The sequence below is a fragment of the Triticum aestivum genome, chromosome 5A, assembly GCF_018294505.1.
Source record: "Triticum aestivum cultivar Chinese Spring chromosome 5A, IWGSC CS RefSeq v2.1, whole genome shotgun sequence".
NCBI lineage: Eukaryota > Viridiplantae > Streptophyta > Magnoliopsida > Poales > Poaceae > Triticum > Triticum aestivum.
This window is the reverse complement of record NC_057806.1, coordinates 46,062,906-46,088,147: the sequence shown is the minus strand read 5'-3', so window position 1 is coordinate 46,088,147 and position 25,242 is coordinate 46,062,906. Positions and strand designations below refer to the sequence as shown.

Here is a 25,242-nt window from a genome sequence, read left to right as displayed (position 1 = left end):
CGGGAGAGGAAGAAGAAAAAGGAGTTGACCCAACTACACGCGCTGCATGCAAGGGTACAAGCGCTAGAGGAACGAGATGAGGCCCGCAGCATGCGACCTGCCGAAGCTGCTACACCCGAAGCTACCCTGCCATCTTAGCGGAGAAGCAACGTGGCTTCCACGGAGCTGCTTCAGGAGCCTGTCTTCACGGCTCCTGCTAGCTACCCCGTGGATGCTATCACGGAGTCTCAGAATTGCCACCTTATGACGCAGTGGATGGAATTGAAAGTCAAGGCGGCTGTTGGCTCTGTTGCACCTCCTGAACCTAGCGCAACTTTTCACTGCCAGCCGATTCCAGAAGGATATGCTAGGGTGATGGTGGATGAAATCACAGAAGGATTTGAGGACCTCCAGCTTGACCACCCTACGAGTGACGGGGAGACTCGGCTGGGTTCTTGTCTGAAGACTCCATGCCTATGGCGGAAGGAGCTCATCAACCTTCCGAACTGGACGCCTCCGCCTCCGCCTCCTCCTCCGGCGAGTCAGGGCACTCCGCCTCCTCCACCGCCTCCTCCTCCGGCGAGTGATCAGGACACTCAGCCTCCTTCTCTGGCATGTGGCGGCACTCCGCCTCCTTCTCCACCTGCGTCGGCGCTCCCGAGCAGCCACCAGCCTCCTCCCTCTTCGGCGCGTGACGACACTCCGCCTGCGTTGGCGCGCCCGAGAAGCCACCAGCCTCCTCCTTCTCCGCCTTGCCAGCAAGGGAGGAAGACACCCGCCGTCACCCCGGCTGCTCCGTGCATCGTAGTCCTTCTCCTCCGCCTCATAAGCAAGCACGAAAGAAGACAGGCGCAGCTGCTCCGTCTGCTCCGGTGTCTAGCAGTACAGCCAGAGGCGGGAGGCAATACAGATTCGGTTCACCTCTCAAGCCTCTAGAGAAGTTACCATACGAGAGGACAGTGGAAGAAAACGCGAAGATCGTGGAAAAAGAAGTGAAGGACTTCTTTGAAGGGGTGAAAGCAAAGAGACATCCACCTCCGGAGGAGAAGGTAGACCGGGTGAAAGCAAAGCGCACTATCGATGCCCTGAGGAAACCACCAAAGTCTCCGCTGAAAAACAACTATGAGCGCATTACTGCAAAGGTATATATCGAAGCGGAGCGGTCGGGAAATACTATCAGTGATCGAAGGTTAGCAGAACGACGAGTTGGGAAAAAATTGCCCCGCTCGGCGAACAAGCGGACCAATCATGCCCCCCGCTCAAAGTTTCTAGCGATATCGTCGCTAATGATCCGGCGATGGTGCCTGGTTATAGCAATTTTGAAGATTACCTGCCCGACGATGTACACTATGATTTCTTGGAGGTGGAAGAACACCAATACCATTACGGGAAGCCTCGAGTGAGTGTTACTGTCTTGTGCATATTCGGTTTCCCTTATTACTTGAGCAAGGTTATAGTAATGTAATTGATGAGTTATGCATGCGTGCGCAACTTTCACTATATTCTCCTGGAGATTAAGCTTGAGCAGGGACTAGTAACCGTCTTAGACTCGAGACGAAAATCTCCCGAGACCTATGCAGACATGACTAAAATGCTCGAGAAGTAAGTTCAATCGATCATTATCGCACCATATCGGCAACTTTTTGTTCATTTCCTGATATCAAGTAATTGTTTTCTTTGTCTCGCAGGGTTTGGAAAGTATTCACCGCACAAGCTCCGGGACTGCCGGGGGAGCTGCGATGGACATACCCAAAAGTAAGTAGTACTAGCTAGCTAGTTCCACGCATCTCGATCCCGTTGATTCTAGCTACTTTCATCAATGCCATTTATAATACTTCATTATCAGTTTGATTGACCTCTATTTCTGTAAAGTGCTTGTGGCAGGAATAAGGGAATGATTACTGTGGATACTACATGTGCGAGTTCATCTACAACGCGACTTGCAAAGATAAGCGGGGCTACTCTAAAAGACAATTTGATGTGCGTAAGCAATAATATTCACAATTTCATTTTATTACACCATCATTTCTGTTGAGTTTCATTCACATATATGTATTAAGCCCCTTCTTCAAATTAGACGTGGGAGATGCGAAATGAACTCCTACGAGAAGATCGCATGAAAGCAATTCAAGAGGAATTAGCGAGATTCTTTTTTGACCACGTCATCAATAAAGCCGGAGAATACCATGTAGAACTTGATTTCAGATGCTAGGGGATTGTAACAGATCTTACATATTGTATATGTATGTAGCCAGTAGCGTCGGATAGATAATACGAAAACTTGTTGTTCGACCAATCTCTCGGAGAAGGAGAGTCGATCACTTCTCTCGGTATGCATGACGAACTTCTGTACTTAATGGTTTCCTTCATTTTCTTACTAGCTAGCGTTTCGAGGGCCTCTCTATACGTATAGTACGTAGCGTCGACCAAGCACGGAGATAAGAGAGGCACTTCTCTCTATTAATTAATTAGCTACCTAACACAATATATGAAACACCTTAATTAACCATACAAAACCCCCAAATCCACCCCCCTTTCAGAAAAAAAAACAAAAACCCTAGCCCCTGAACAGTTGATGTGTGGATGCCTATTGGCCCCGGTTGGTGCCACCAACCGGGATTAAAGGCCCTCCTGCCTGGGCTCGCCACAACGGCCACGTGGAGGCCCATCTGTCCCGGTTCGTATAAGAACCGGGACTAAAGGCCAAGGGCATTAGTAACGACCCTTTAGTCCTGGTTCCGCAACCGGGACAGATGGGTCTTATGAACCGGGAAAAATGGCTCTTTTTCTACTAGTGGAAGGAGAGATACATGCAATCAGGAAGAGATACTTTCCTTTTTTCGAAGGGTTAAAAATAGAATTATGTGAAACTGAAAGAAATATACCTTACATTATAAATTTTTATCAAAAAATAAATACACATTATATAAAGCAACGGAGGAGTATTACATACAATGTAATGAGTTATGATCGAAATAACTTCTGCGGGGGAATGAATTAATGTTGTGTTTTGCAGTTCCCAATTTGATAGTATCGTGTGTTTCTCGGTTGGATCTAATGAACTTGTATTCCTCATCTGATAAAGTCTGTTTCTGTTGGGCGCATTTGCATATGGTTCATGAGCCTGACCCGTGTGCGATACATGTAACAAAAATATACTCCTCCGTTCCTTAATATATAAGGTTTATCTTTTTAGGCACAGTGACCAAGGCACAGAACTGAGGAGCATTTTGGACGAAAATACCCTAAACAATTAGTTAGTTTACAGATTAATTAGTGGCAACTAAATAACAACGACCTAATAAAAGGCAATTAAATCTCGCTACACCAGAATAAAATCAATCCGTGTGATAGGAGAGAGGGAGAAATGTGAGTGCATGCAATTAGAGAGAGAGAGATTCTTTTTAACTACCTTTCTATTGGGACTACGTAGTACTTTTTATCTAAGGCAGGTAATGGATGGTGGAAGGGCACACCTTATATAAAGAAATGGAGGGAGTATTTGTTAAACAACATGTCTATCTCTATCTCTTTCTCTATGTCTACTACTTACAAAAGCGCCAGTTGTGTGAATCCTACAAATTCTTCCCACTCATAGATAAAAACCGACTCACCAGATCCAGCGAATGATGTATCACATCAAAATACCATTGTTAGAAATTAAATAGTTTCATTATGAATTGAATGCCTAAATTAGGAAACAAATAAATTAGGAATTGAATGCCTCGATTAGGAAACACCATTATTAGAAATAAAAAATCAATTATGAATTGAATGCCTTAATTAGGAAACAAATAACCTAGAAGAACCTTGTCCTGCAAGAATCTTATTGAAATCCGTGAGCACTACAGGGTCTAGGGCTGCACGAAGCAGGACTCCCTGGTCGAACTCGCCTTGGCCATCATCTACCCCTACACGAAAAGATGAAGCAGGATGCCCAGAGAACAAGTCCCGTATCCTGGCACAAGGCCTGGATGCGGCAACTGGATGAACCTCACCTCAGATTTGCGGCCAAGAGCGTGTACACATACTACGAGATGCACATGCGGATCGTTGACATGAGGAAGTGCCTCGTTACCCAAATCGACGTGTCCGGATCGAGCCACAAGCAGAGCAAGCGTCACAAGAAGTAGATGATGATCAGATGATCGTTTTTGCTAGTTAATCATGCATGTAATATATACTTTACTTTATTGGTGTGTGTGGAAATGTCATGTGTGTAGTAGCCACCTATATAATTATGCATGTAATAGTTTACTTTGGTGTGTGCAAATGCCATGGTTGTAATAGACATCTATGTAAGTGGATGTTTAATTTGGTTATGCAAGCATGTCCTTATAAGCGTGTGTGTGGTGAAGAATAACTATTCCTCACCCAGGGTGACGAATAGCGTGACCCATATATATATATATATATATATATATATATATATATATATATATATATTAGTAGAGTGCCCGTGCGTTGCCACGGGCTCTTGAAAAAGTTTGCAGGAGTTACATGTTAAATTCCACGCGTACAAACAATATAACAAAAACATAATTATTTAATAACTGAAGTTTATTTTTGCAATGTAAATTGATAACATAAGAAAAATTAAAGACATGTCCATGTAACAAACTGAGCGATGTTCCAACTAAACATCTATTACAAAACTATTAATATCTAGATGATGCGCTTAAGAAATTATTTCACAATATCCGATAAGTTTCCTTTAGCTTCATTCCCACGATGTTTTAGCAAGTATAACAAAAACTGCTTCCTCAATTTATACCCATCCCGCACAAACGCATACATGTAGTTAGTATGAAAATTTCATGCCGAAGGTCTTAAAACATGTAACGGACAATACTCACCGCGCAAATCGGCTTGACCAAATCTTCACTGTTCCACCAGAGCATAAAATGAAAAACAAAATAGCCAGACAAATTCTTGTAAAACTTTAAATTAACAATGTAAAGAATATAGTAATAACAAAAGTAAATGTTTTTGTTATGAATTCATTACCCATCTATACTTGTTGGAATACCAAACAGAAATAAACGTTGCCATTTAGATAGATCATAATTCAAACCAGGCAGCTTTATTTCGAGTGCTTCTTTGAAATCACTTGCAAAACTTTTTAATTTCAGTGCATGCCTTAATTTTTTCTCCTCTAACGATTGTGATGTTTGAATAGGATCCATAATATATAGATGACGTGCCTCTTTGTCGATGACGTACAAAATGTATAGGCCGATGGATGCATAGGGAAGATAAATCTACAAATGGAGGTATTAGAAACAATAACAAACCATGATAACAATGGACAAAATACTTTACTTACCTTGTTGCACGATGAGATGTCGTTGTCCATCCCAAGCCAGCTATCAAATAATGTTGCCAACATCTGGATAGTTTCTTTCTCGCAAAACTTCTGACCTCGTGTTGACTCTAGCATCATGGACTAAGTACAAAAAAATTGTTTCAACATGTTGATAGTAATGACACATAGAATGAAGAGTTAAGATAATTTACACAAAATCATAGATCCACGTAGTGCACAGGAGTGTCTGTGAACAATACTCCCTCGTCACATGCCAGCATACGCACGGCTGTGTTGAAGCAGTCATTGTCCATGGTCTGCTCCATGTTAAGTATGCACTGAAGTTTCTTAAGACTTAAGCCCATTGGATCGGGTGTCGAGCTCCAGACCCATACCTTTCTATAAATTAGATGATAAGAAGAATAATATTATAAATCCGCACATTAAATATTGATACATGATACTTACTCCAAACACCCGACATCATCAATAGACATGATGTAGTTGCAAAGGCCAACAAGTAATTCACGTTGGTCCGTGGGTATGATAGTGATTGGGGCAAGACGTTTGTCTTTGACTACGTCAGATGGATTCTCCAGGATCTCGATATCAGAATTAGCTAAAAAAAATTCATCGTCAGACCCGTGCGTTGCTACGGGCAAAATCCGAATAACCATGAGTTGTCACCGAATAATAGAAATAAGAACAGATTGATCAAATTATTCTTTTTATTTAGAAATACACATTAAACATGGTGGCATCCAGTTTTCATCATACAACGGCAAATACGAACTCTCTTCCACTCAGCCTGTAGGTGGGACAACCTGCAGGTGCCCACTTCCTGCCACATATGTCCACTTATTTAAGTGGGATTAAGTGGGCTGTCCACATACTGTATGTGGTATTATGTGGGCTGCCACATACCCACATAATTCATGAAACATGAAAATACAAAACTTGAGATGTAAGACAACTTAACACAAAGGCACGTAAGTCTAGATTGAAGTAAAGAACATGTCCACATATGATACAACACAAACTACAATGTTCAGCAGTACAAGACTGGAGGTTAACACAGACGGCAAACATTTCCTCAGATTATAACTATACATGAATGAGCAGGCTAGTACACATGAATCAGCAAGATTGTTTGTTCATATCTTCAGGATTTTTAAATGCCAATCTGTCCATTTCTTCAAGCTTACTTGCTTCTTCAACTCAGCTGACTAAAAGCTAACAAAAAAAGAACATGAATAAGCACTCTGAGTCAGAATCCGAAACTTGGCAAATTTTAGAAGTACAATACGGAGTATGAGCTGAGTTAAATAAAAGTACATTACAAAGATGCCATTTTTTACACAATTAGAGAACACAAAGATGCATTCAGTAAATCATAGGAGAAAAGAACTTAAGGAAATTTCGGTAACACTTGTAAACTTGTTTTGTTATCTTCTGCACATCATTCAGGTCCTACTGGAAGGTGTGCGTGATACTTCTATGCAAAAGAAACAACACTGTGTAGTACATGATCCGGATTTGAGAAGGTTAAATGACTGAATTATTTTTTGATTCAGGCCAAAAAATAATACACTACGTAGTACATGTACGCACAACAGAATAGATGATTCAAGCCAAAAAAGCATAAGAAATTTACCATTGTGTCTAATCAAGCTATATATACATACCTTGATCTTCTTCCTCTGGCATGCATAAAATTGGATACATAAATAAGAAAGCCCTCCTGACAAATCTGATCAGTCGAGTCTTTCAGTTACTCTTTGCAGACTCTGCACAAATATGCACTCTGCTCCATCAGTACAACCAATAAGTCGTTGTAAACCTGTGGCCGGTGCCCTTGTTATAAATGCATTCTGCTTCCATCTTCCATCGGCCCAGCATGCTAATGCATACTCGAAAGATGAAACCCTGGAGAGGGATATGATGCCAAAGCACCGTCATCGTCCGATCACACAAATCTAGAGTTTCCTCCGAAGCGGCATAAATTGCGGCTAAGAATACCTCAGCGATGCCCATAGGAAGGAAACGACACTCGAAAGCTTCGCCATCACCGGCTCTGGAAACTCCGGAGACAAGCTTTCGCCCAGATCAACCTCTCGAGCTCCGCACAACATGCACCAGCAAGTCCAACGTCGAGCCACCATGGCCAAATCCGTCTGGATCTAACCACCTGCTCACCAAGGCACCGCGCTGGCCACCCTGCTACCTCACCACGCACCGCCGAAGCACACGTACACACGCAGCCGCCCACACAACCACCTGTCCAGGACGCCGCCGAGGAGCACACCAGCCGGAACCGCACAACGCAGATACACCCAGCCCCTCCCCCCTTCTTGATTAGCCAACCAACGAGCCCTCGTGGACAGATGTGGTCCAATCAAGCCCTCCCTCCAACTCCTCGGTAGGCTGCTGCCCAGCCATCCCTCTACCGCCGGACTACCACGCCAGCGCTCCCCATGTTGTTGTTGAACTTGTAACCATACGATTTGTATTGCCTGACAGATGAATATTTACCAGATAAACACGTAAAGAAGATAAGCCGCTCTTCATTCCTATAAGCCCTTAGTAGACCATCAGATCCTTCTTTTTGCACATGCACGCCATATTATTGCAGAGATGGTGGGGGAAGCAAAGAAGTTATGCCTCTCTGTGCATGCATTGCGAGGAACCCCCAACAAGTATTGAACTCTTGATATGAATCCTTGTCGGGAGGGGCAAGCAAGGATGATAAATCATCTAGAGTAACATGAAAAGGTTAAGTGATGTTGCAGCACCTCAAGTGTTCTTAGGAATCCTCATGGTTCCTCTTGATTATGCATCTTCATGAACAAAAGAAAAATCTTGAGCTCTTCGTTCCTATAAAATTTCAGTAACAAGATAAATTTTAACACAAGAAAACTGAGTATCTTGACAAAAAAATAGTAAAAGTCAAATTTCACTAAAACGAGATATTTTATTAGCTCTAGAAAAATTGAGTGCAAGGGTAAATTTTAGTATCCTGAGAAAAGTTTTAGTATGAATATGAAACAAAATTAGTCCTAAATAAAGAAAGTTAATGACAAGGTACATCACGTAATAATCCACACTGAAGGTATACAACAAGAAACATGCATTTTATGTCATGATTCAGCAGTAATAAAGAAGTGAAAACTACCCATGTTTATCACCATTTGTAACACTATTTAGTTTATGCAGGAAAAGAATGTACCTTTGCAATCTCATTTTCGTCTATCCTAAACATGATAATATATCACAAGCCATCAAGGCTGGACATCTTTGGTTGCCAGCCCGAATCTCTAGGAAAAATCTGAATGTGGTCAATGCAATCCGAACCTCCGGCGAACCAAAGGAGTAAGAATGTAGTGATTCACATAGCATCCCACCAGCCCAGTGCACAAAATTATGAACATATTTTGGCACCATACCGAGTCCTGATTTTTAGCATTTAACTGCAATCAAGACCAACTAAGAAAATCAGCATCCTAAATGATTTTTAGTAAAAAATGGAGTAGCATTTCACCACAACAGTGTAGACATTTGAGGACCCTCGCCCCCACCCAAGATCAAAATCTAATGCCAAATTCTCCAGTAAATCTGACAAATAAAACCCAGCCCAACTCCTACTAATAAATTCCCCGCACATGCACAGATCTTAAACCCCAAATCCGCACAAACTTGACCGAGATTGCTTGGGGTGCGTAGGGATTCAGTAAGAGAGGGGGTGGGGGGGAGCTCATGGATGAAACTGGAGAAATTTCTGTGCTTGAAGATGCAAACTCCAGCGAGCACCAAACCATGAAGGCTGTGTCCAACGCGTCACTCCACCAGACCGCTGCTTCCGTCGATGGGTTGTCCACCATCTCGTACGTCTTGAGCACAAACAACACTGGCCCGCCGCCTCCTCCAGCTCCAATGCACCACCACGACGCCTTCGACCTGCAGCAATAAGGGCAAGTACAATAGTCTAGATAGTATCTATCTGTAGCGGCTCTCCATATCATCTCTAGATATCGATATAGACAACTTGTACAATGGGCTGTCTTTCTAGCTGTCTATAACATTCGAAATTAGAAGAACTTCACAAAGTAGTTACTTATTATTCCAATATGCAGAATCAACAAGCAAGTAACTTGCAGAGACTCCTGCGACCATGCACAATGCTAGGTTCATTTCACGCGGTGGCTACAAAGAGGAAAATTTGCAAAATCAATCAAGACATGAAAATCTGAATAGAAACGGAGCAAAGAATGGATCGATCCCAATTCCTAGCAGGCAAATGCATCGCAAGCTGAGGTGACGTGATTTTGCCCATCCTTTGAATAAATTGCTAGCCAGTTTGAGACGTTGGGCATGGATCCAAGATAAATGTAGCGGATTTGATAGCGAACTCTGACCTCATCATGCTCAGATTGTTGCTGCCCAAGCACCGCCGCCGCCGCTTGTCACAGCCTTTGCCCTCGAGGATTGCCGGCGCCGGTGACATCCAGAAGCTCCTCATCGACGACCACGTCAGGCTCGAACCGCCTTTCCTCAGCCACCGACAGACGCGACCCATGTCACCTTACCACTGACGAAAAAGGCCCACAAATAGCCAGCTGACACAAAGCGGACGACCAGGTCAATTGATGCCTGAATCGCTCCTGAGCGATTTTTCCCCAGGGAGCTTAGTGATATAGGATATATGTATGGAGAGATTTTAAACAAAGTGACATTAGTATACCTCTTCTGATTCTTCTTCTTGGAGGAGTAATTATCTGTCATCATAACTTTCACTATCACTAACCATCTCAGGCAATTCTGCACAAAGAAAAACAAGATCAATTCATTTGATTTTTTTGACAAAACCATCAAAACAAAATGATAATGATGCATTTGTCTGAGTTGTCTGCCAGCTACAAAGGAAAGCATCGGTGCAAAGCACCGATTGGGCTAATGAAAGCTGAAAATGTTCATACAACAACTAATAAGCACTTAAATATCATTTACTGATTCAGTACACCATATATGCATGGTTATGCAAATCAAAATTGAAAGATGAACTGTTGAAAACGTGAAAAAACATGCATGGTGGTGCTGTAAGAGTGAATACTTATTTATGAGATAAATCAACACATTGTTCAAATTTCTGTCATAATCACACACACATGACAAACCACTTGCTAATTAGAGGGCTACCCCTAGAAACAGTGGCACAGGAATGTGTATCGATTCAAGATAGTGCATTATATCTCTAAATACTTCAAGTTGTCTACCAAACAGACGCAACGGGGCTAACCCCCCCACCCACCACCACCACCACCACCATCCCCCACCCAAGCCGCCACCTAGACCATCCCTCTATACACCCCTCCCCCCTTTCTATGGCGCAGGCAAACCTCGCTAGCGATGCGACGACATGTGGCAGACCTGGCTGACAACATACATTAGAAAACATACTGCTCATCGACAACATCTGTAGTCCGGAAAACTATGGAACAGTGCAATATTCAGCTGTAAGCTAGCTTATCATCTCTCAACAGTACCTACCAGGAATATTATTTCCATCCGGGTCGAGAGAGTTTTCCTTTTATAACAAAACCTGGTGCTTGTGGATCAGCTTTCACAACAACTCTCTAGATTCTGGAGCCTCATCATCTTTCGCCCTCGTTGCTAACCTCATCCCTATCTAAGATCACTTACAGTGAGGATTGTTCCACTGCCACCATAGACGGCCCTCCCATGCATCCGCCAGAAATGTTTGGCAAGTTAATGCAACCATTAGAGAATGAAATCAATTAGAAATAAGAAGTACAGAACATTGCAATCTATTCACTCGGTACGTGAGCGTAACTGAAGACTGATAAATTGGAAGGCAAGGAATCCGTTTGCCTTTCGTCATCCATGATTATCTGATCAAAGTTACGAGGAAACGAAAAATCTGTACCATGTCACATACCACATGGAAATCTTTCAACCATCAGTACAGGAAGACCCTGATACAGAGCCACCGAGATTCAAAATAGTTCTTTCAGTTCCGCTGTACGCCGTAACCACCTGCAATATACACGGTTGTTCTATACTCGATGTACTGGACTACTGGCGAACACCAACACCACTGAAACTCTTTGGCACGGATTCCAACTGACGAATGACCGGCTCATCTGGACACAGAGGCAAAACGTTGTGTCCCAATATACATAGTTATATATTGTGGGCTCAGTTGTCCAACTCATTTATGTTGAAATGTCTAATGTAACATTACTTTTTAGCATGATAATTATAAAATGGCATTGCATTACATATAAACTACCAATGAGATGTACAGAACAATTGTCGCGAACCATAACAGAGAACTGTTACTACATACTCATATTCCGCGAGCATAATTTTCTTTATCTCTTCATACATCATCCCACATTCCCACTACAAACACACCAGAATTGATCTGAGCAAGGGTAAACCATTGAGCATTGTAGCAGGCCAACAACATGGTTTAAACTATCTCGATAATAGTATTCATAGGTAGACAGAGGTTTGCAAATATACTCACAAACTTCGATGGAACTACCTTCAGGATTCCAACAATTATAGTTGATGTATTTTTTTTGTGGGGAGTTGCTCTCAAAATTGTTCTGTATGAAGCGCTAGTTCAATTCTGAACAACAGCTAATTACAAATTAAAGACTTGCTCCATTAACTCACTTGACAAAGTTGGGTAGTTTATTTACACAAAAGCTCTGTTCACTACATAATTATCACGCAGGTTGAAGTGGGTTATTTGCCTGTGATTTAATAATAATCATATACAAGCATCATGTGATCTTATCAGTTTTGAGAAGCAAACCTTGGCACCGTGGCACCGCCAACTCTTCATCTAACATTGTATAAACTCTCTCCATGTATGACGAGTAAAATAGACCGAGTTGAAAGATGAGAAATCACCTGCAGTTGCATAATAAGAACAGATGTGTCAGTAATTAAAGCGCCTCCGTGGTAATGGGATGAACAAGGTAGAGGCTGAGCCATTCGTGCTGCTGCACCCTGCCACTACTTTGGATGATATAGTAGCAGCGGGCAGTGAGTCCATCGCCACTCTCAGACCAGCTACGCCATGCTCTTGCACCGCCGCCGTCACGTCGATCGTAAGCACCCGGTGTCGACCGTTTGAAGAGAGAGGACCAGAGATGGCACAACCTAGCTCGCTTGATCTGTCACGCTGCTGCAGCCGCTGCCCGAGCACCCTTGCATCTCGTCCTCCACGGCAGCCAACATAATCCCCCCTTGATATTCTTGGGTTTACTCTTCGTTTTGCTGCTCGTGATGATACACATGTGCCTGCTTGTCTTATTCCTCTTCGTGGTCTTCCAGAATCCTGGTCCAGCAGAACATAGCAATCATCTTCTTCTTCTTTGGCTATCGTCCCTTGAACAGCAGCCAGCAGATCTTCTTCGATCATCATCAAGAACACACCACGTTGCCTTCCTACCAAGAAGAAAAATATGTACGAGAACTTTGCAGCAAGAAAAATATGAACGAGAACTTTGCAGCAAGAACACACCACGTTGCCTTCCTTCTCTGCATCCTTCATCATCTCCTTCTTCCGAGAAGACAAGCACCCATCCTGGAGATCTCCGCCACAGAGGAATTTGCGCAGCCACCGCGCGTCACCCGCTGCCTGATGTACGTCCTCCTCGCTGAATAGCCGGTCGACGCAGAAGCAGAGGAAGCATTAAGGCCCGAGGCCGAAGTAGGCCATGAAGCCCGTCGCAGTGTTGGAGAGGACCGGCGGCGGCGGCGCACGAAACCCTAGTGCGTACGAGGGCTTCAGGGAGAGGAGCGGCTCACGCTCGAAGAAGAGGTCGGTTCGGTGGAGCAGTAGGGGCGGGGCGGTGGCAGAGCGGGATATGGGGCGGTGGCGGCAGGGTGGGAGATGGGGCGGCGGCGGGGTGTGTGGGGGGGGGGGGGGGGAGATGGGCCGACGGCGGTGAGGGAAAGAGAGAAAGGCCCCGGCAGGAGGGGTGGATCGAGAGGAGCGTGCGTCGAGCGGATCGAGAGGAGCGTAGATTTTTTTCGCTGGTTAATTTTCGCCGGTTTGTTTTCAGTGGTTTATTTTCGATCGTGTCAGATAATTGCGACAGGAGGTTGGGAGTGTGCCGCACTCGATCGCGGGGTTTTCTTCGGTTTTTCGCGGCTGAGCGGGAGGGGGAGCAAGTACCAAAGAAATACCAAAAAAAGACCATAATAGGTGGGACGAAAATAAAACCCGAAACGCAGACTACCAACTAAGACATTAGGAGTAGAGATATACTGTATAGGACAACACTATTCTAATTCCAGGATTAGAATAGTTATTTGGATCACGTAGGCGTGGAGGAGTTGTTCCTGAACTCGAACACATACTTCAAAAGGAAAAAGCCACCCAACCACGTTGCACCAAAACCGATCCCCGACCAATCCCCCACCTCCCGACCCCGGCTAACCCCCGTCGCCGCCTACTAGACAAGCGCACCGCGCCGCCGCCCCAAACATCCGCCGCCCATAGGCCTCACGCGCCACCGCCGATCGAGGATCCCGCGCGCACCACCGGTCATGGATCCTGCGTGCCGCCACCAGGCTCTGGATCGCCCTCGTTGTTCCCAGCACCACCGCGCGCTGCCGGATCCCCGAAATCCCGCGCGCCGCCGAGACCCAACATTCCCGCTCGTCGCCGCCGCCGGGGCCAATCCTGCCACCATGCGTCGGCTCGCGGCCCGCCAGATCTCCAAGATGCCGCTGCTACTCCCCCACCGGTTCTGCCGCCCTGCTCCTCATGATCCACCGGCCCCTTCACCAACGCCCTTGCTCCCCGAAGCCGCCGGCGAGGGGAGTTACGTCGTCGGCAGGGCCTCTAGCAGAACGCACCATGCTCCTTAACTCTCGCCTCTGCACCTCCTTCCTTGGCATCCCCGCGGGTGACCTTCTCTGGCGCCTGTGATCGACCTTCCTGGTGTCTCTTGCTTGAACCTGTGCACCACTGCTCCCGAACCAGCTCTACTCGTTCAAGGTACAGGTAACTCTGATCTTTATTTCTCCAATATTGTTGTTATGGATGCTTCTCTGTTGTTCATCTTAGTATGCTAAAAAAGAATCATGAATGATTGGGTCTGTATCTGCATAAAAGAGATCCCCTTTATGAGTATTGATTTGATAATTCATTTCATATGTTGTTAAAAAAAGAATTAACCGTGATGTGAGGAATTGAGATGTATGTGATAATGCATGTGTTCATGCACTGGTGTGTGCGTGTGTCCGAGGATCTTTCTGAACTTCTTTACCTCAACAAACAGATGACCATTCAGAATCCTAATGTGTAGTTGTTCTTGTGTATGTGTTTTGTCCTTCATATCATTTTCTTCAGGGGCAGTGGAAAGCACCCTCACCCTGATCCAATCTACAACACCGCCCCCGAGTCCTCCCAACGCAGCCCCGAGCCATTCAACTATGCTGTCCTGGTCCGTTCGCCTCGACCCTAAGCCGTTCAACGACGGAGCCGCCGGCTGTTCATGAACATAGCACCCCGGATCTTGCTGCCCACCATCCAGTTCAACTTCTGCTGAATTTGATAAAGGGAGACTCCTTGTCAGAGCAATTCCCTCTTAACTTTTTTCCGTTCGAAGTTCTAATTTGTTAGCTACTTCAGGTTCAGCTAGCCTGTGTATGTGGCTACCAAGGTGGCATGCATTCAGCCACGACTTTGTTTTGGTTTCCACATGTCGCCAGTTGCTATTTATGTGAAAAAGATTTATGTATACTGGGACCTCCATGTACTGAACATATTAAAAGGTATCTCGTGTATATTCATCCCCATGTATGTTTCTTGTTGTATTTCAAGCCGCCACTAACCATCGGCATTTTTTTCCAGATGCTCCACGTCTTATAAGTGTCCACTCTACAGAAAAAAGAACATTATTATATGAAATACCAACAAACAGTATGTGCTCATGCAGTTTTTTCTCTCCACTAGCCTCGGACTTCTACAGGCAAAGCACATGCATGATTTTCTCCCTAATTCTTTGGCCATGCTCCATTTTTTCTGTAGATGCAGCAAGCACTGCTCTCTGAGGTAGCAGGCAGAGAAAAGAAGGTCATTTCAGAAATTCAGAGACAAAACAAGAAACATATGAAATCCAGAGAAAAGGCATATGGAGTTGTTGTGCAGTGTGTTTACCTGCTGCTACACCAAGGTGTCCCCAACCATGACACCTTCTGTTCGTGTTATCACCACAAAACTGAGTACAGAAGACTCAAGCTGCTAGTCGCCATCCACCTCCTCAAAGCACCTCACTGCTTTCTTGAGAAACATGCATGAACCCTATGCTATCGCCCCGGTTCTACTCAAACTGATGTGCACCGTGTTACTGCAGCCTCTAGCTCATATTCATTTATTTCATTTCGTAGCTTCGATTTGTAACTTGTTAAGTTTATTGTGCAGAGGCTCCACAAAGATGCCCAAAAAAGTGTGTTATGGACCTTGTAACTCCTTCCCCTTTTCTGTTCATGCATGTACTTCACGTGATTTGATGGAAGGAAGTTAGTGTAAACCCGAGTTTACATACACCTAAATAAGTAAAGTAATCTGGAAGTTCGAAGATAATTGTTTAGAGAGTTCAATCATTGGATGTTGGGAAGAATGCATCTTACTGATGAACAAATGCATTTAGAAAAAAACATTCATAAAAAAGAAGTTCGCGAGCCCCTGGTCGTAGGCACCCCTGGTCATCCTCCCTAGCTCAGGCAAGTGAGCGCGAGCAGCAAGCAGAGGAAAAGTTCTGCCTAGCGCCCCTGGAGTTCCAACACATCATGATGCATTTTTTTGATGTGCTATCGGATGCATAATTATCACTATATGCGTTTGTATTTCCCGACAGGTTTCTACATGCATTTCGTGGTGATGGATAGATATCCTTTCTTTGTTTATATAGAAGTTCAAAATGAATAAAAATGGCGGTTCGATGTTTATTGAAAGCCACTTTGGTAAAATCTACTAGGTCTGAGATTCCCATGTGCATAAATGCTGGTAGGAAAGGTGCCCATGAACAATGTGAAAAATGTTTAATCAGATGAATCAGTGTTTTTGATTGATTTATGTTATGGCGTGTGGTTTGAAGTTCATGTTCCCAAGATAGTGAAATTCAAAAAACTATACATGAGAAAAGCTAAGTAATAGCTTTCTTTGCGTAGTGCTTCAAACATATTATTTGCTCATCGTGTTAATGGGGTCATGGCCCGGGAAGTTCAAACCTGTTGTTTGTGGAAAAAAATGCCGGTTTCAAACATATGATACACCAGGATATGGTTGGTTTTTTAAATTCATTCTGCACATAAAATGATCATTGGAGACATTGACATATTTGTCTTGTTATTTCTCACTAAGTTCATTTTTTAGGTGTTGCAAAATGTGCAGCAGAAGTTCAAGTTAAACTAACAGGGTGATTTAGCGTTTATGTAAGAACAAAAAATTTCATAGAAAAAGATTAAAGAAATATAACCAGGAAGTCCAAATTAAAAAGATGCAGAAGTTTGATGATTATAGAAAACTCAGATTTCCCTCATTATTAAAGAATTGAAACATGAAGTTTAAAAATAAAATAACAAAAAGTTCAACTTTTAAAAATAGAGCGCTTCAAAGTTTCGTAGAAAAAATATTAAGAAACAAGACCAGGAGGTCCAAATTAAAAAGATGCGGAAGTTCGATGATTATAAAACCCCAGATTTCCCTCGTTATTAAAGACTGGAAACAAGAAGTTCAAAAATAAAAAACAAAGAAGTTTAACTTTTAAAAATACAACGCTTCAAAATTTCATAAAAAAGATTAAGAAATAGTACGAGGATGTCCATATTAAAAAGATGGAGAAGTTCGATGATTATAGAAAACTCAGATTTTCCTCGTTATTAAATAATGGAAACAAGAAGTTCAAAAATAATAAAAAAAGTTCAACTTTTAAAAATTGAGCGCTTCAAAATTTCATAAAAAAATAAATCAGGAAGTCCATATTAAAAAGATGGAGAAGTTCGATGATTATAAAAAACTTAGATTTTCCTCGTTATTAAAGAATGTAAAGAAGTTCAAAAATAAAATAGCAAGAAGTTCAACTTTTGAGAATAGAGCGCTTCAAAATTCATAAAAAAGGATTAAGAATATCAGATTAAAAATTCATAAAAAACTAAGATATTTTCACCTAACCGAGAGAAGTTCAGATTGATAACTGCCAGAAGTTCACGTACTACACGGTGTGCATTTTGTGTTAAAAAGAAATAAAAAAGCGAAAGACTAAAAGTTTGTTGACATAAGTTCAAGTCCTCCACCGGAGAAAGTTAGAAAAAATATTGTGAGAGTGGTTTATACAAAAGAAATACCATTTGTGTAACACTTGACAAATGGATGAGAAAATTACAAATGAAAAATACGTCACAGAAGTTCAACGTGAAAACAACAGGAAGTTCACCTACTACACTGAATGAATATCAGATGAAAAACTTTTAAAATTGTCGCGAGTATGAAAAAATGATCAACACGAGAAAGTTGCGTGTTTACAACAGCTTTCATCGGTATATCACTTGCTCAATTTCGGTGAGTGGATGGAGAGCTACGAGCAGTGGTTGGAGATCTACGAGCAAAAAAAGCACGTGCAAAATAGAGTGAAGTTCAACTAGACATGCCGAGAAGTTCAGGCTCTTCAAGTGGTGCATTTTCGAAGAATCTGTTTCGCGATAAAGTCAGAACGAATGATCTTGCCATTTTCGAAATTACTTGAAAACGGCTAGGAATCACAGAAAACCATCAACATGAAAAAGTTTCGCATTTTCCTTAGCTTTTCAACGGTATATTATTTGCCCCATTCCGATAAAGTTTGTAGAAATTACGGTGAAAATACATTTTTAGCCATTTTTAAAATTGACTTAAAACAGTAAGGAATTGGGAGAAACAATATATACCAAAAAGCTAAGGAAAAGTAGAAACAACTTTCTACATGAAAAAGTAGCGCATTTTCTAAATTACTCTTAAACCTTTCAAAATTAGAAAAAGCTTTCTACATTAAAAAGTAGCGCATTTTCATAAGCTTTCCAACGCCATATCATTTGCCTCGATTGGATTAGCCGTTTAGAAATGACATCGAAAATACGAACTCGGCTGTTTGGTTTGTGAAATTTTACGATTTTCCAAATTACTCTCTAACCGCAGGGAATTAGAGAAAACTTTCAATATGTGGAAGGAGCGGTTTTCCAGCAGCTTTCCAACGCCATATTATTTGCCTCATTCCGATAAACAGTTTAAAAATGCGATCGAAAATACGATTCACGTTTTTTGTATGAAGAAAAAATGGTTTTCAAAATTGCTCTTAAACCACTTATATTTTGCCAAAATTTTAACTTGGGTCATGATACTGGTGTCCATAGCTTTCCAACGGTATATTGCAAGCCCCATTTGGGCAATATTGGCGCAAGTTCAACCTAGCACTGGGAGAAGTTCATGTCCAACAAGTCAGGCAGTAAAATTACAAAAAACGCAATTTCATCACGACCCGAGAGCAAAATCCGCCAATGAGCGAGATTCCTATTTAAAACCGGTATTTAGTTGCTAAAAATGTTTCTAGATTACACTAACATCATAGAGAACATGACTAACAAGAATAATTCGCGGGGGAAGCCACGGTTGCGAAGATAGCCCGAAGGTCGTGTTCGTACAGAGGAAAGTTCAGGCGCGTTACTCAGGCAGTTAAGGTTGTGATCAGAATAATGTTTATGTATTACAGACATGTTTGCCGCGTATCACACACATCTTGTTAAGTTGAACCGTTTCTGTTCGCATGTCTCAATGCAAACAGTTCATCCGAGTGAACCGCATGTCGTATATCGCACAAAGCTTGATCTAGCTAACCGTTTCTTTTATGTTGCCTAATCATAAACAGTTCATCCGAGTGAACCGTATGCTATGTATCGCACATGCCTTCATCTGGCTGCCCGTTTCTTTTGTTCCTCCTCATCACAAACAGTTCATTAAACTGAATCGTATGCCCTTCATCGTACACGCAAATAAAACCTGAACCGTGTTTGATGCATCCGTCATTACAAACGTTTTATACATTTCTGACGGTTTTCATACAGCACCGTTTGCTATTATTGCATCGCACACAGTTTCTCGAAGGGTCTCTGATCGTAGTGTCGCGTTAGCAGCATCCTGTAGTAGTGCATCTTTATAATCACCCAGTTACTTGTGACGTTTGATAGCATACTAAGTGTTCCTCCGGTATTCGGGAGTTGCATAATCTCATAGTTATAGGAACATGTATAAGTCATGAAGAAAGCAATAACAATAAACTAAACGATCATAGTGCTAAGCTAACGGATGGGTCATGTCAATCACATCATTCTCTAATGATGTGATCCCGTTCATTAAATGACAACTCATGTCTATGGCTAGGAAACTTAACCATTTTTATTAACGAGCTAGTCAAGTAGAGGCATACTAGTGACACTCTGTTTGTCTATGTATTCACACATGTACTAAGTTTCTGTTAATACAATCCTAGCATGAATAATAAACATTTATCATGATATAAGGAAATATAAATAAAAACTTTATTATTGTCTCTAGGGCATATTTCCTTCAGGGTGATCCTCACGACTCCAGAGAATAGGGTGTTTAGACCATCGCAGATAACGGGGAATCGCCGGCTCAACTGCGTTCACTGCCCTCTTATGGAGTTTCTGATCCCGCTTGCATAAACTTGTGGTGAAAACGTGGTACTGCCCACTGTTCAACTGTTTTGGGTTACTCTGGTAACCAGACTGCTACTGCTGATCCCCTTGACCACACTGTTGATTAAAACCACCTTGATTGCCTTGGCCCTGGAAACCGGAGTTAGAAGCGCCACCACCATAACCCGGACCGTGAGAGCCGGACCCTGAGCCGCCGTCCGACTAATGATTGTTCTCGGAAAAATTGGAATTTCTATACTCCATCATAATGAAGCAATCCTTCTAGAGGTGAGTGGCCAACTTTTCCCTCGTACCATGTTTCGGGCAGGGCTGATTCATCATCGCCTCAATATTGAATTTTGGCCCTCCAAACCGAGGGGGCGACTTTCCCTTGCGGCGCTGACCATTATTCTGCATATTGGTGTTAGCTAAGAAATCCAAATTTATATCAGCCTTGCGCTTACCATTGCCACCCTGACTAGTTGGGTTATACTGTTGCCCTTTCATGTTGCCGCTCTTCTTTCCCTTTCCCGGATTTTCATCATCAGACTTGGGGTCCTTGGTACTATCAGAGTCGGCATACTTGAGGAGAGCCGCCATTAGCTCCCCCATGTCGCTGCAGTGGCGTTTAAGTCGCCCTAATTTCTGCTTAAGGGGCATGAAATGACAATTCTTCTCCAACATCAGAACTGCAGAACCGGCATTGATATGATCCGATGAATGTACGATGGCCGAGACCCGGTGCACCCAATGGGTTGTTGACTCGCCCTCGCCTTGGACATAGGAGTCCAAATCCACAATTGACATGGGCTGCTTGCATGTATCTTTAAAGTTCTGGATAAACCGGGCTTTTAACTCAGCCCATGACCCAATGGAGTTAGAAGGCGGCCCTTTCAACCAAGTACGAGCCATCCCATCCAACATCATGGTGAAATACTTAGCACATGCAGCATCGCCGATGTACAGCATCTCCATTACCATCTCATAACTTTCGATCCAGGCTTCAGGGGGCTGATCTACTATGTAGTTAGGTACCTTACGACGACCCTTGAAATCCTTGGGCAAACGCTCGTTACGCAGAGCTGGTACTAGACATAGCACATCCAAGGTTCTAGAGGTCATGCCTGCCTCCACCGAAGCTAACGGATAAACCAAAGAATATTGATGAGCCGCTTGCTGAGCCGCCAGCTCGGCCTCCTGACGCGCTCTGCCCTGATCCACTAAACTCTGAGCATTGGCACCACTGCGCACCGGGTCATGTCCCTGAGGCTGGTTATGGCGCTGTTCACTGCTTGAAACTTCCGGCGAGTCAATGTGCCTGCTATAACTCAGGCTTGGATGAGGGGTTGAGTGAATCCGCTCGCGGCTGTAAGAATAAGCCGCCTGTTGAGCCACAGCCATCTGGAGAAGCTCTCTGACCCTCCGTGTCTCGATCGCCGTTGGAGATTCACCTTCAACTGGTAGAGCCGCCAATCGCGTTACCGCAACAATCATATTGTCCAAAGGGTTAGAATAGTGACCCGGAGACGTCGGAACATATTGAGGCGGAGTGTTATTCAAACATGACGGGTCCACCGCACATGGCTGAACCGACACTCCAGTCCTTGATGTCTACTACACAACCTTCTTCTTGTAGACGTTGTTGGGCCTCCAAGTGCAGAGGTTTGTAGGACAGTAGCAAATTTCCCTCAAGTGGATGACCTAAGGTTTATCAATCCGTAGGAGGAGTAGGATGAAGATGGTCTCTCTCAAGCAACCCTGCAACCAAATAACAAAGAGTCTCTTGTACCCCCAACACACCCAATACAATGGTAAATTGTATAGGTGCACTAGTTCGGCGAAGAGATGGTGATACAAGTGGTATAAGGATACTAGATAATAGTTTTTGTAATCTGAAAATATAAAAACAGCTAGGTAGCAAGTGATAAAAGTGAGCGTAAACGGTATTGCAATGTGTGGAAACAAGGCCTAGGGTTCATACTTTCGCTAGTGTAAGTTCCCTCAACAATACTAACATAATTGGATCATAAAACTATCCCTCAACATGCAACAAAGAGTCACTCCAAAGTTACTAATAGCGGAGAACGAACGAAGAGATTATGGTAGGGTACGAAACCACCTCAAAGTTATTTTTTCCAATCAATCCGGTGAGCTATTCCTATAAGTGTCACAAACAGCCCTAGAGTTCGTACTAGAATAACACCTTAAGACACAAATCAATCAAAACCCTAATGTCACCTAGATACTCCAATGTCACCTCAAGTATCCGTGTGTATGATTATACGATAAGCATCACACAATCTCAGATTCATCTATTCAACCAACACATAGAACCTCAAAGAGTGCCCCAAAGTTTCTACCGGAGAATCATAATGAAAACGTGTGCCAACCCCTATGCATAGGTTCCCAATGTCACGAAACCCGCAAGTTGGTCACCTTAACATACATCAAGTGGCACGTGGTATCCCATTGTCACCACAGATATCCACGGCAAGACATACATCAAGTGTTCTCAAGTCTTTAAAGACTCAATCCGATAAGATTACTTCAAAAGGGGAAACTCGATTCATTACAAGAGAGAAGAGGGGGAAGAAACATCATAGGATCCACCTATAATAGCAAAGCTCGCGATACATCAAGATCGTATCATCTCAAGAACACGAGAGAGAGAGAGAGAGAGAGATCAAACACATAGCTACTGGTACATATCCTCAGCCCCGAGGGAGAACTACTCCCTCCTCGTCATGGAGAGCACCGGGATGATGAAGATGGCCACCGGAGAAGGATTGCCCCCTCCGGCAGGGTGCCGGAACGGGTCTAGATTGGTTTTCGGTGGCTACGGAGGCTTCTGGCGGCGGAACTCCCGATCTATTGTGTGTTCTGGAAGTTTTAGGGTATATGGAGTTATATAGGCAGAAGAAGCATGACAGGGGAGCCACGAGGGCCCCACGAGGCAGGGGGCGCGCCCTAGGGGGTGGGCGCGCCCCCACCCTCGTGGGCAGCTCCCGTATCTTCTGACGTGGGGTCCAAGTCCATCAGGTGTGTTTCCTTCCAAAAATAACTTCTCCAGTTGATTTCATTCCGTTTCGACTCCGTCTGATATTCCTTTTCTTCAAAACACTGAAATAGGCATAAAACAGCAAATCTGGGCTGGGCCTCCGGTTAATAGGTTAGTCCCAAAAGTAATATAAAAGTGGAAAATAAAGCCCAATATTGCCCAAAACAGTAGATAATATAGCATGGAGCAATCAAAAATTATAGATACGTTGGAGACGTATCAAGCATCCCCAAGCTTAATTCCTGCTCGTCCTCGAGTAGGTAAATGATAAAAAAGATAATTTTTGATGTGGAATGCTAGTGGGCATAATTCCAATGTAATTCTTCTTAATTGTGGCATGAATATTCAGATCCATAAGATTCAAGACAAAAGTTCATATTGACATAAAAATAATAATACTTCAAGCATACTAACTAAGCAATTATGTCTCTTCAAAATAACATGGCCAAAGAAAGTTATCCCTACAAAATCATATAGTCTGGCTATGCTCCATCTTCACCACACAACATATTTAAATCATGCACAACCCCGATGACAAGCCAAGCAATTGTTTCATACTTTTGATGTTCTCAAACCTTTTCAATCTTCATGCAATACATGAGCGTGAGCCATGGATATAGCACTATAGGTGGAATAGAATGGTGATTGTGGAGAAGACAAAAAGGGAGAAGATAGTCTCACATCAACTAGGCGTATCAATGGGCTATGGAGATGCCCATCAATAGATATCAATGTGAGTGAGTAGGGATTGCCATGCAACGGATGCACTAGAGCTATAAGTATAGGAAAGCTCAACAAAAGAAACTAGTCGGTGTACATCCAACTCGCTTGCTCACGAAGACCTAGTGCATTTTGAGGAAGCTCGTCATTGGAATATACAAGCCAAGTTCTATAATGAAAAATTCCCACTAGTATATGAAAGTGACAACATAGGAGACTCTCTATCATGAAGATCATGGAGCTACTTTGAAGCACAAGTGTGGTAAAAGGATAGTGGCATTGTCCCTTCTCTCTTTTTCTCTCATTTTTTTATTTTTTTTATTTGGGCCTTTTCTCTTTTTTAAGGCCTCTTTTCTTTCTTTCTTTCTTTTATTTGGGCTTCTTTGGCCTCTTTTAGTTTTTTTATTTGGGCTTCTTTGGCCTCTTTTAATTTTTTTATTTGGGCTTCTTTGGCCTCTTTTATTTATTTATTTTCGTCCGGAGTCTCATCCCGACGTGTGGGGGAATCATAGTCTCCATCATCCTTTCCTCACTGGGACAATGCTCTAATAATGATGATCATCACACTTCTTTTTTACTTACAACTCAAGAATTACAACTCAATACTTAGAACAAGATATGACTCTATATGAATGCCTCCGGCGGTGTACCGGGATGTGCAATGACTAATGCCATAATAGGTAGGTATGGTGGTTGTTTTGAGGAAGGTATATGTGAAGGAAATATTCCCTAGAGGCAATAATAAAGTTATTATTTATTTCCTTATTTCATGATAAATCTTTATTATTCATGCTAGAATTGTATTAACCGGAAACATAATACATGTGTGAATACATAGACAAACAGAGTGTCACTAGTATGCCTCTACTTGACTAGCTCATTAATCAAAGATGGTTATGTTTCCTAACCATAGACAAAGAGTTGTTATTTGATTAACGGGATCACATCATTAGGAGAATGATGTGATTGACTTGACCCATTCCGTTAGCTTAGCACTCGATCGTTTAGTAAGTTGCTATTACTTTCTTCATCACTTATACATGTTCCTATGACTATGAGATTATGCAACTCCCGTTTATCGGAGGAACACTTTGTGTGCTACCAAATGTCACAACGTAACTGGGTGATTATAAAGGAGCTCTACAGGTGTCTCCAAAGGTACATGTTGGGTTGGCATATTTCGAGATTAGGATTTGTCACTCCGATTGTCGGAGAGGTATCTCTGGGCCCTCTCGGTAATGCACATCACATAGCCTTGCAAGCATTACAACTAATGAGTTAGTTGTGAGATGATGTATTACGGAATGAGTAAAGAGACTTGCCGGTAACGAGATTGAACTAGGTATTAAGATACCGACGATCGAATCTCAGGCAAGTAACATACCGATGACAAAGGGAACAACGTATGTTGTTATGCGGTCTGACTGATAAAGATCTTCGTAGA

General features: G+C 42.9%; 2 long non-coding RNA genes across 3 annotated transcripts; one reads left to right on the top strand and one right to left on the bottom strand.

The window, feature by feature from the left end:
* Window positions 1-6,538: 6,538 nt before the first annotated feature.
* LOC123106532 (uncharacterized) lies at window positions 6,539-13,152 on the bottom strand. Of its 2 annotated transcripts, XR_006451378.1 has the most exons (6): window positions 12,840-13,152; window positions 12,126-12,763; window positions 10,023-10,099; window positions 9,697-9,897; window positions 8,511-9,238; window positions 6,539-8,158 (listed from the first exon to the last, which is right to left on the bottom strand). It is a non-coding gene; the product is annotated as an uncharacterized lncRNA (long non-coding RNA). The 2 variants fall into 2 exon arrangements; XR_006451377.1 differs by lacking the exon at window positions 6,539-8,158 and having other exon boundaries at window positions 8,166-9,238; window positions 12,840-13,151.
* Window positions 13,153-13,707: 555 nt separating this feature from the next.
* LOC123106531 (uncharacterized) lies at window positions 13,708-15,789 on the top strand. Its single transcript, XR_006451376.1, has 4 exons — window positions 13,708-14,324; window positions 14,679-15,103; window positions 15,183-15,251; window positions 15,360-15,789. It is a non-coding gene; the product is annotated as an uncharacterized lncRNA (long non-coding RNA).
* Window positions 15,790-25,242: the final 9,453 nt, after the last annotated feature.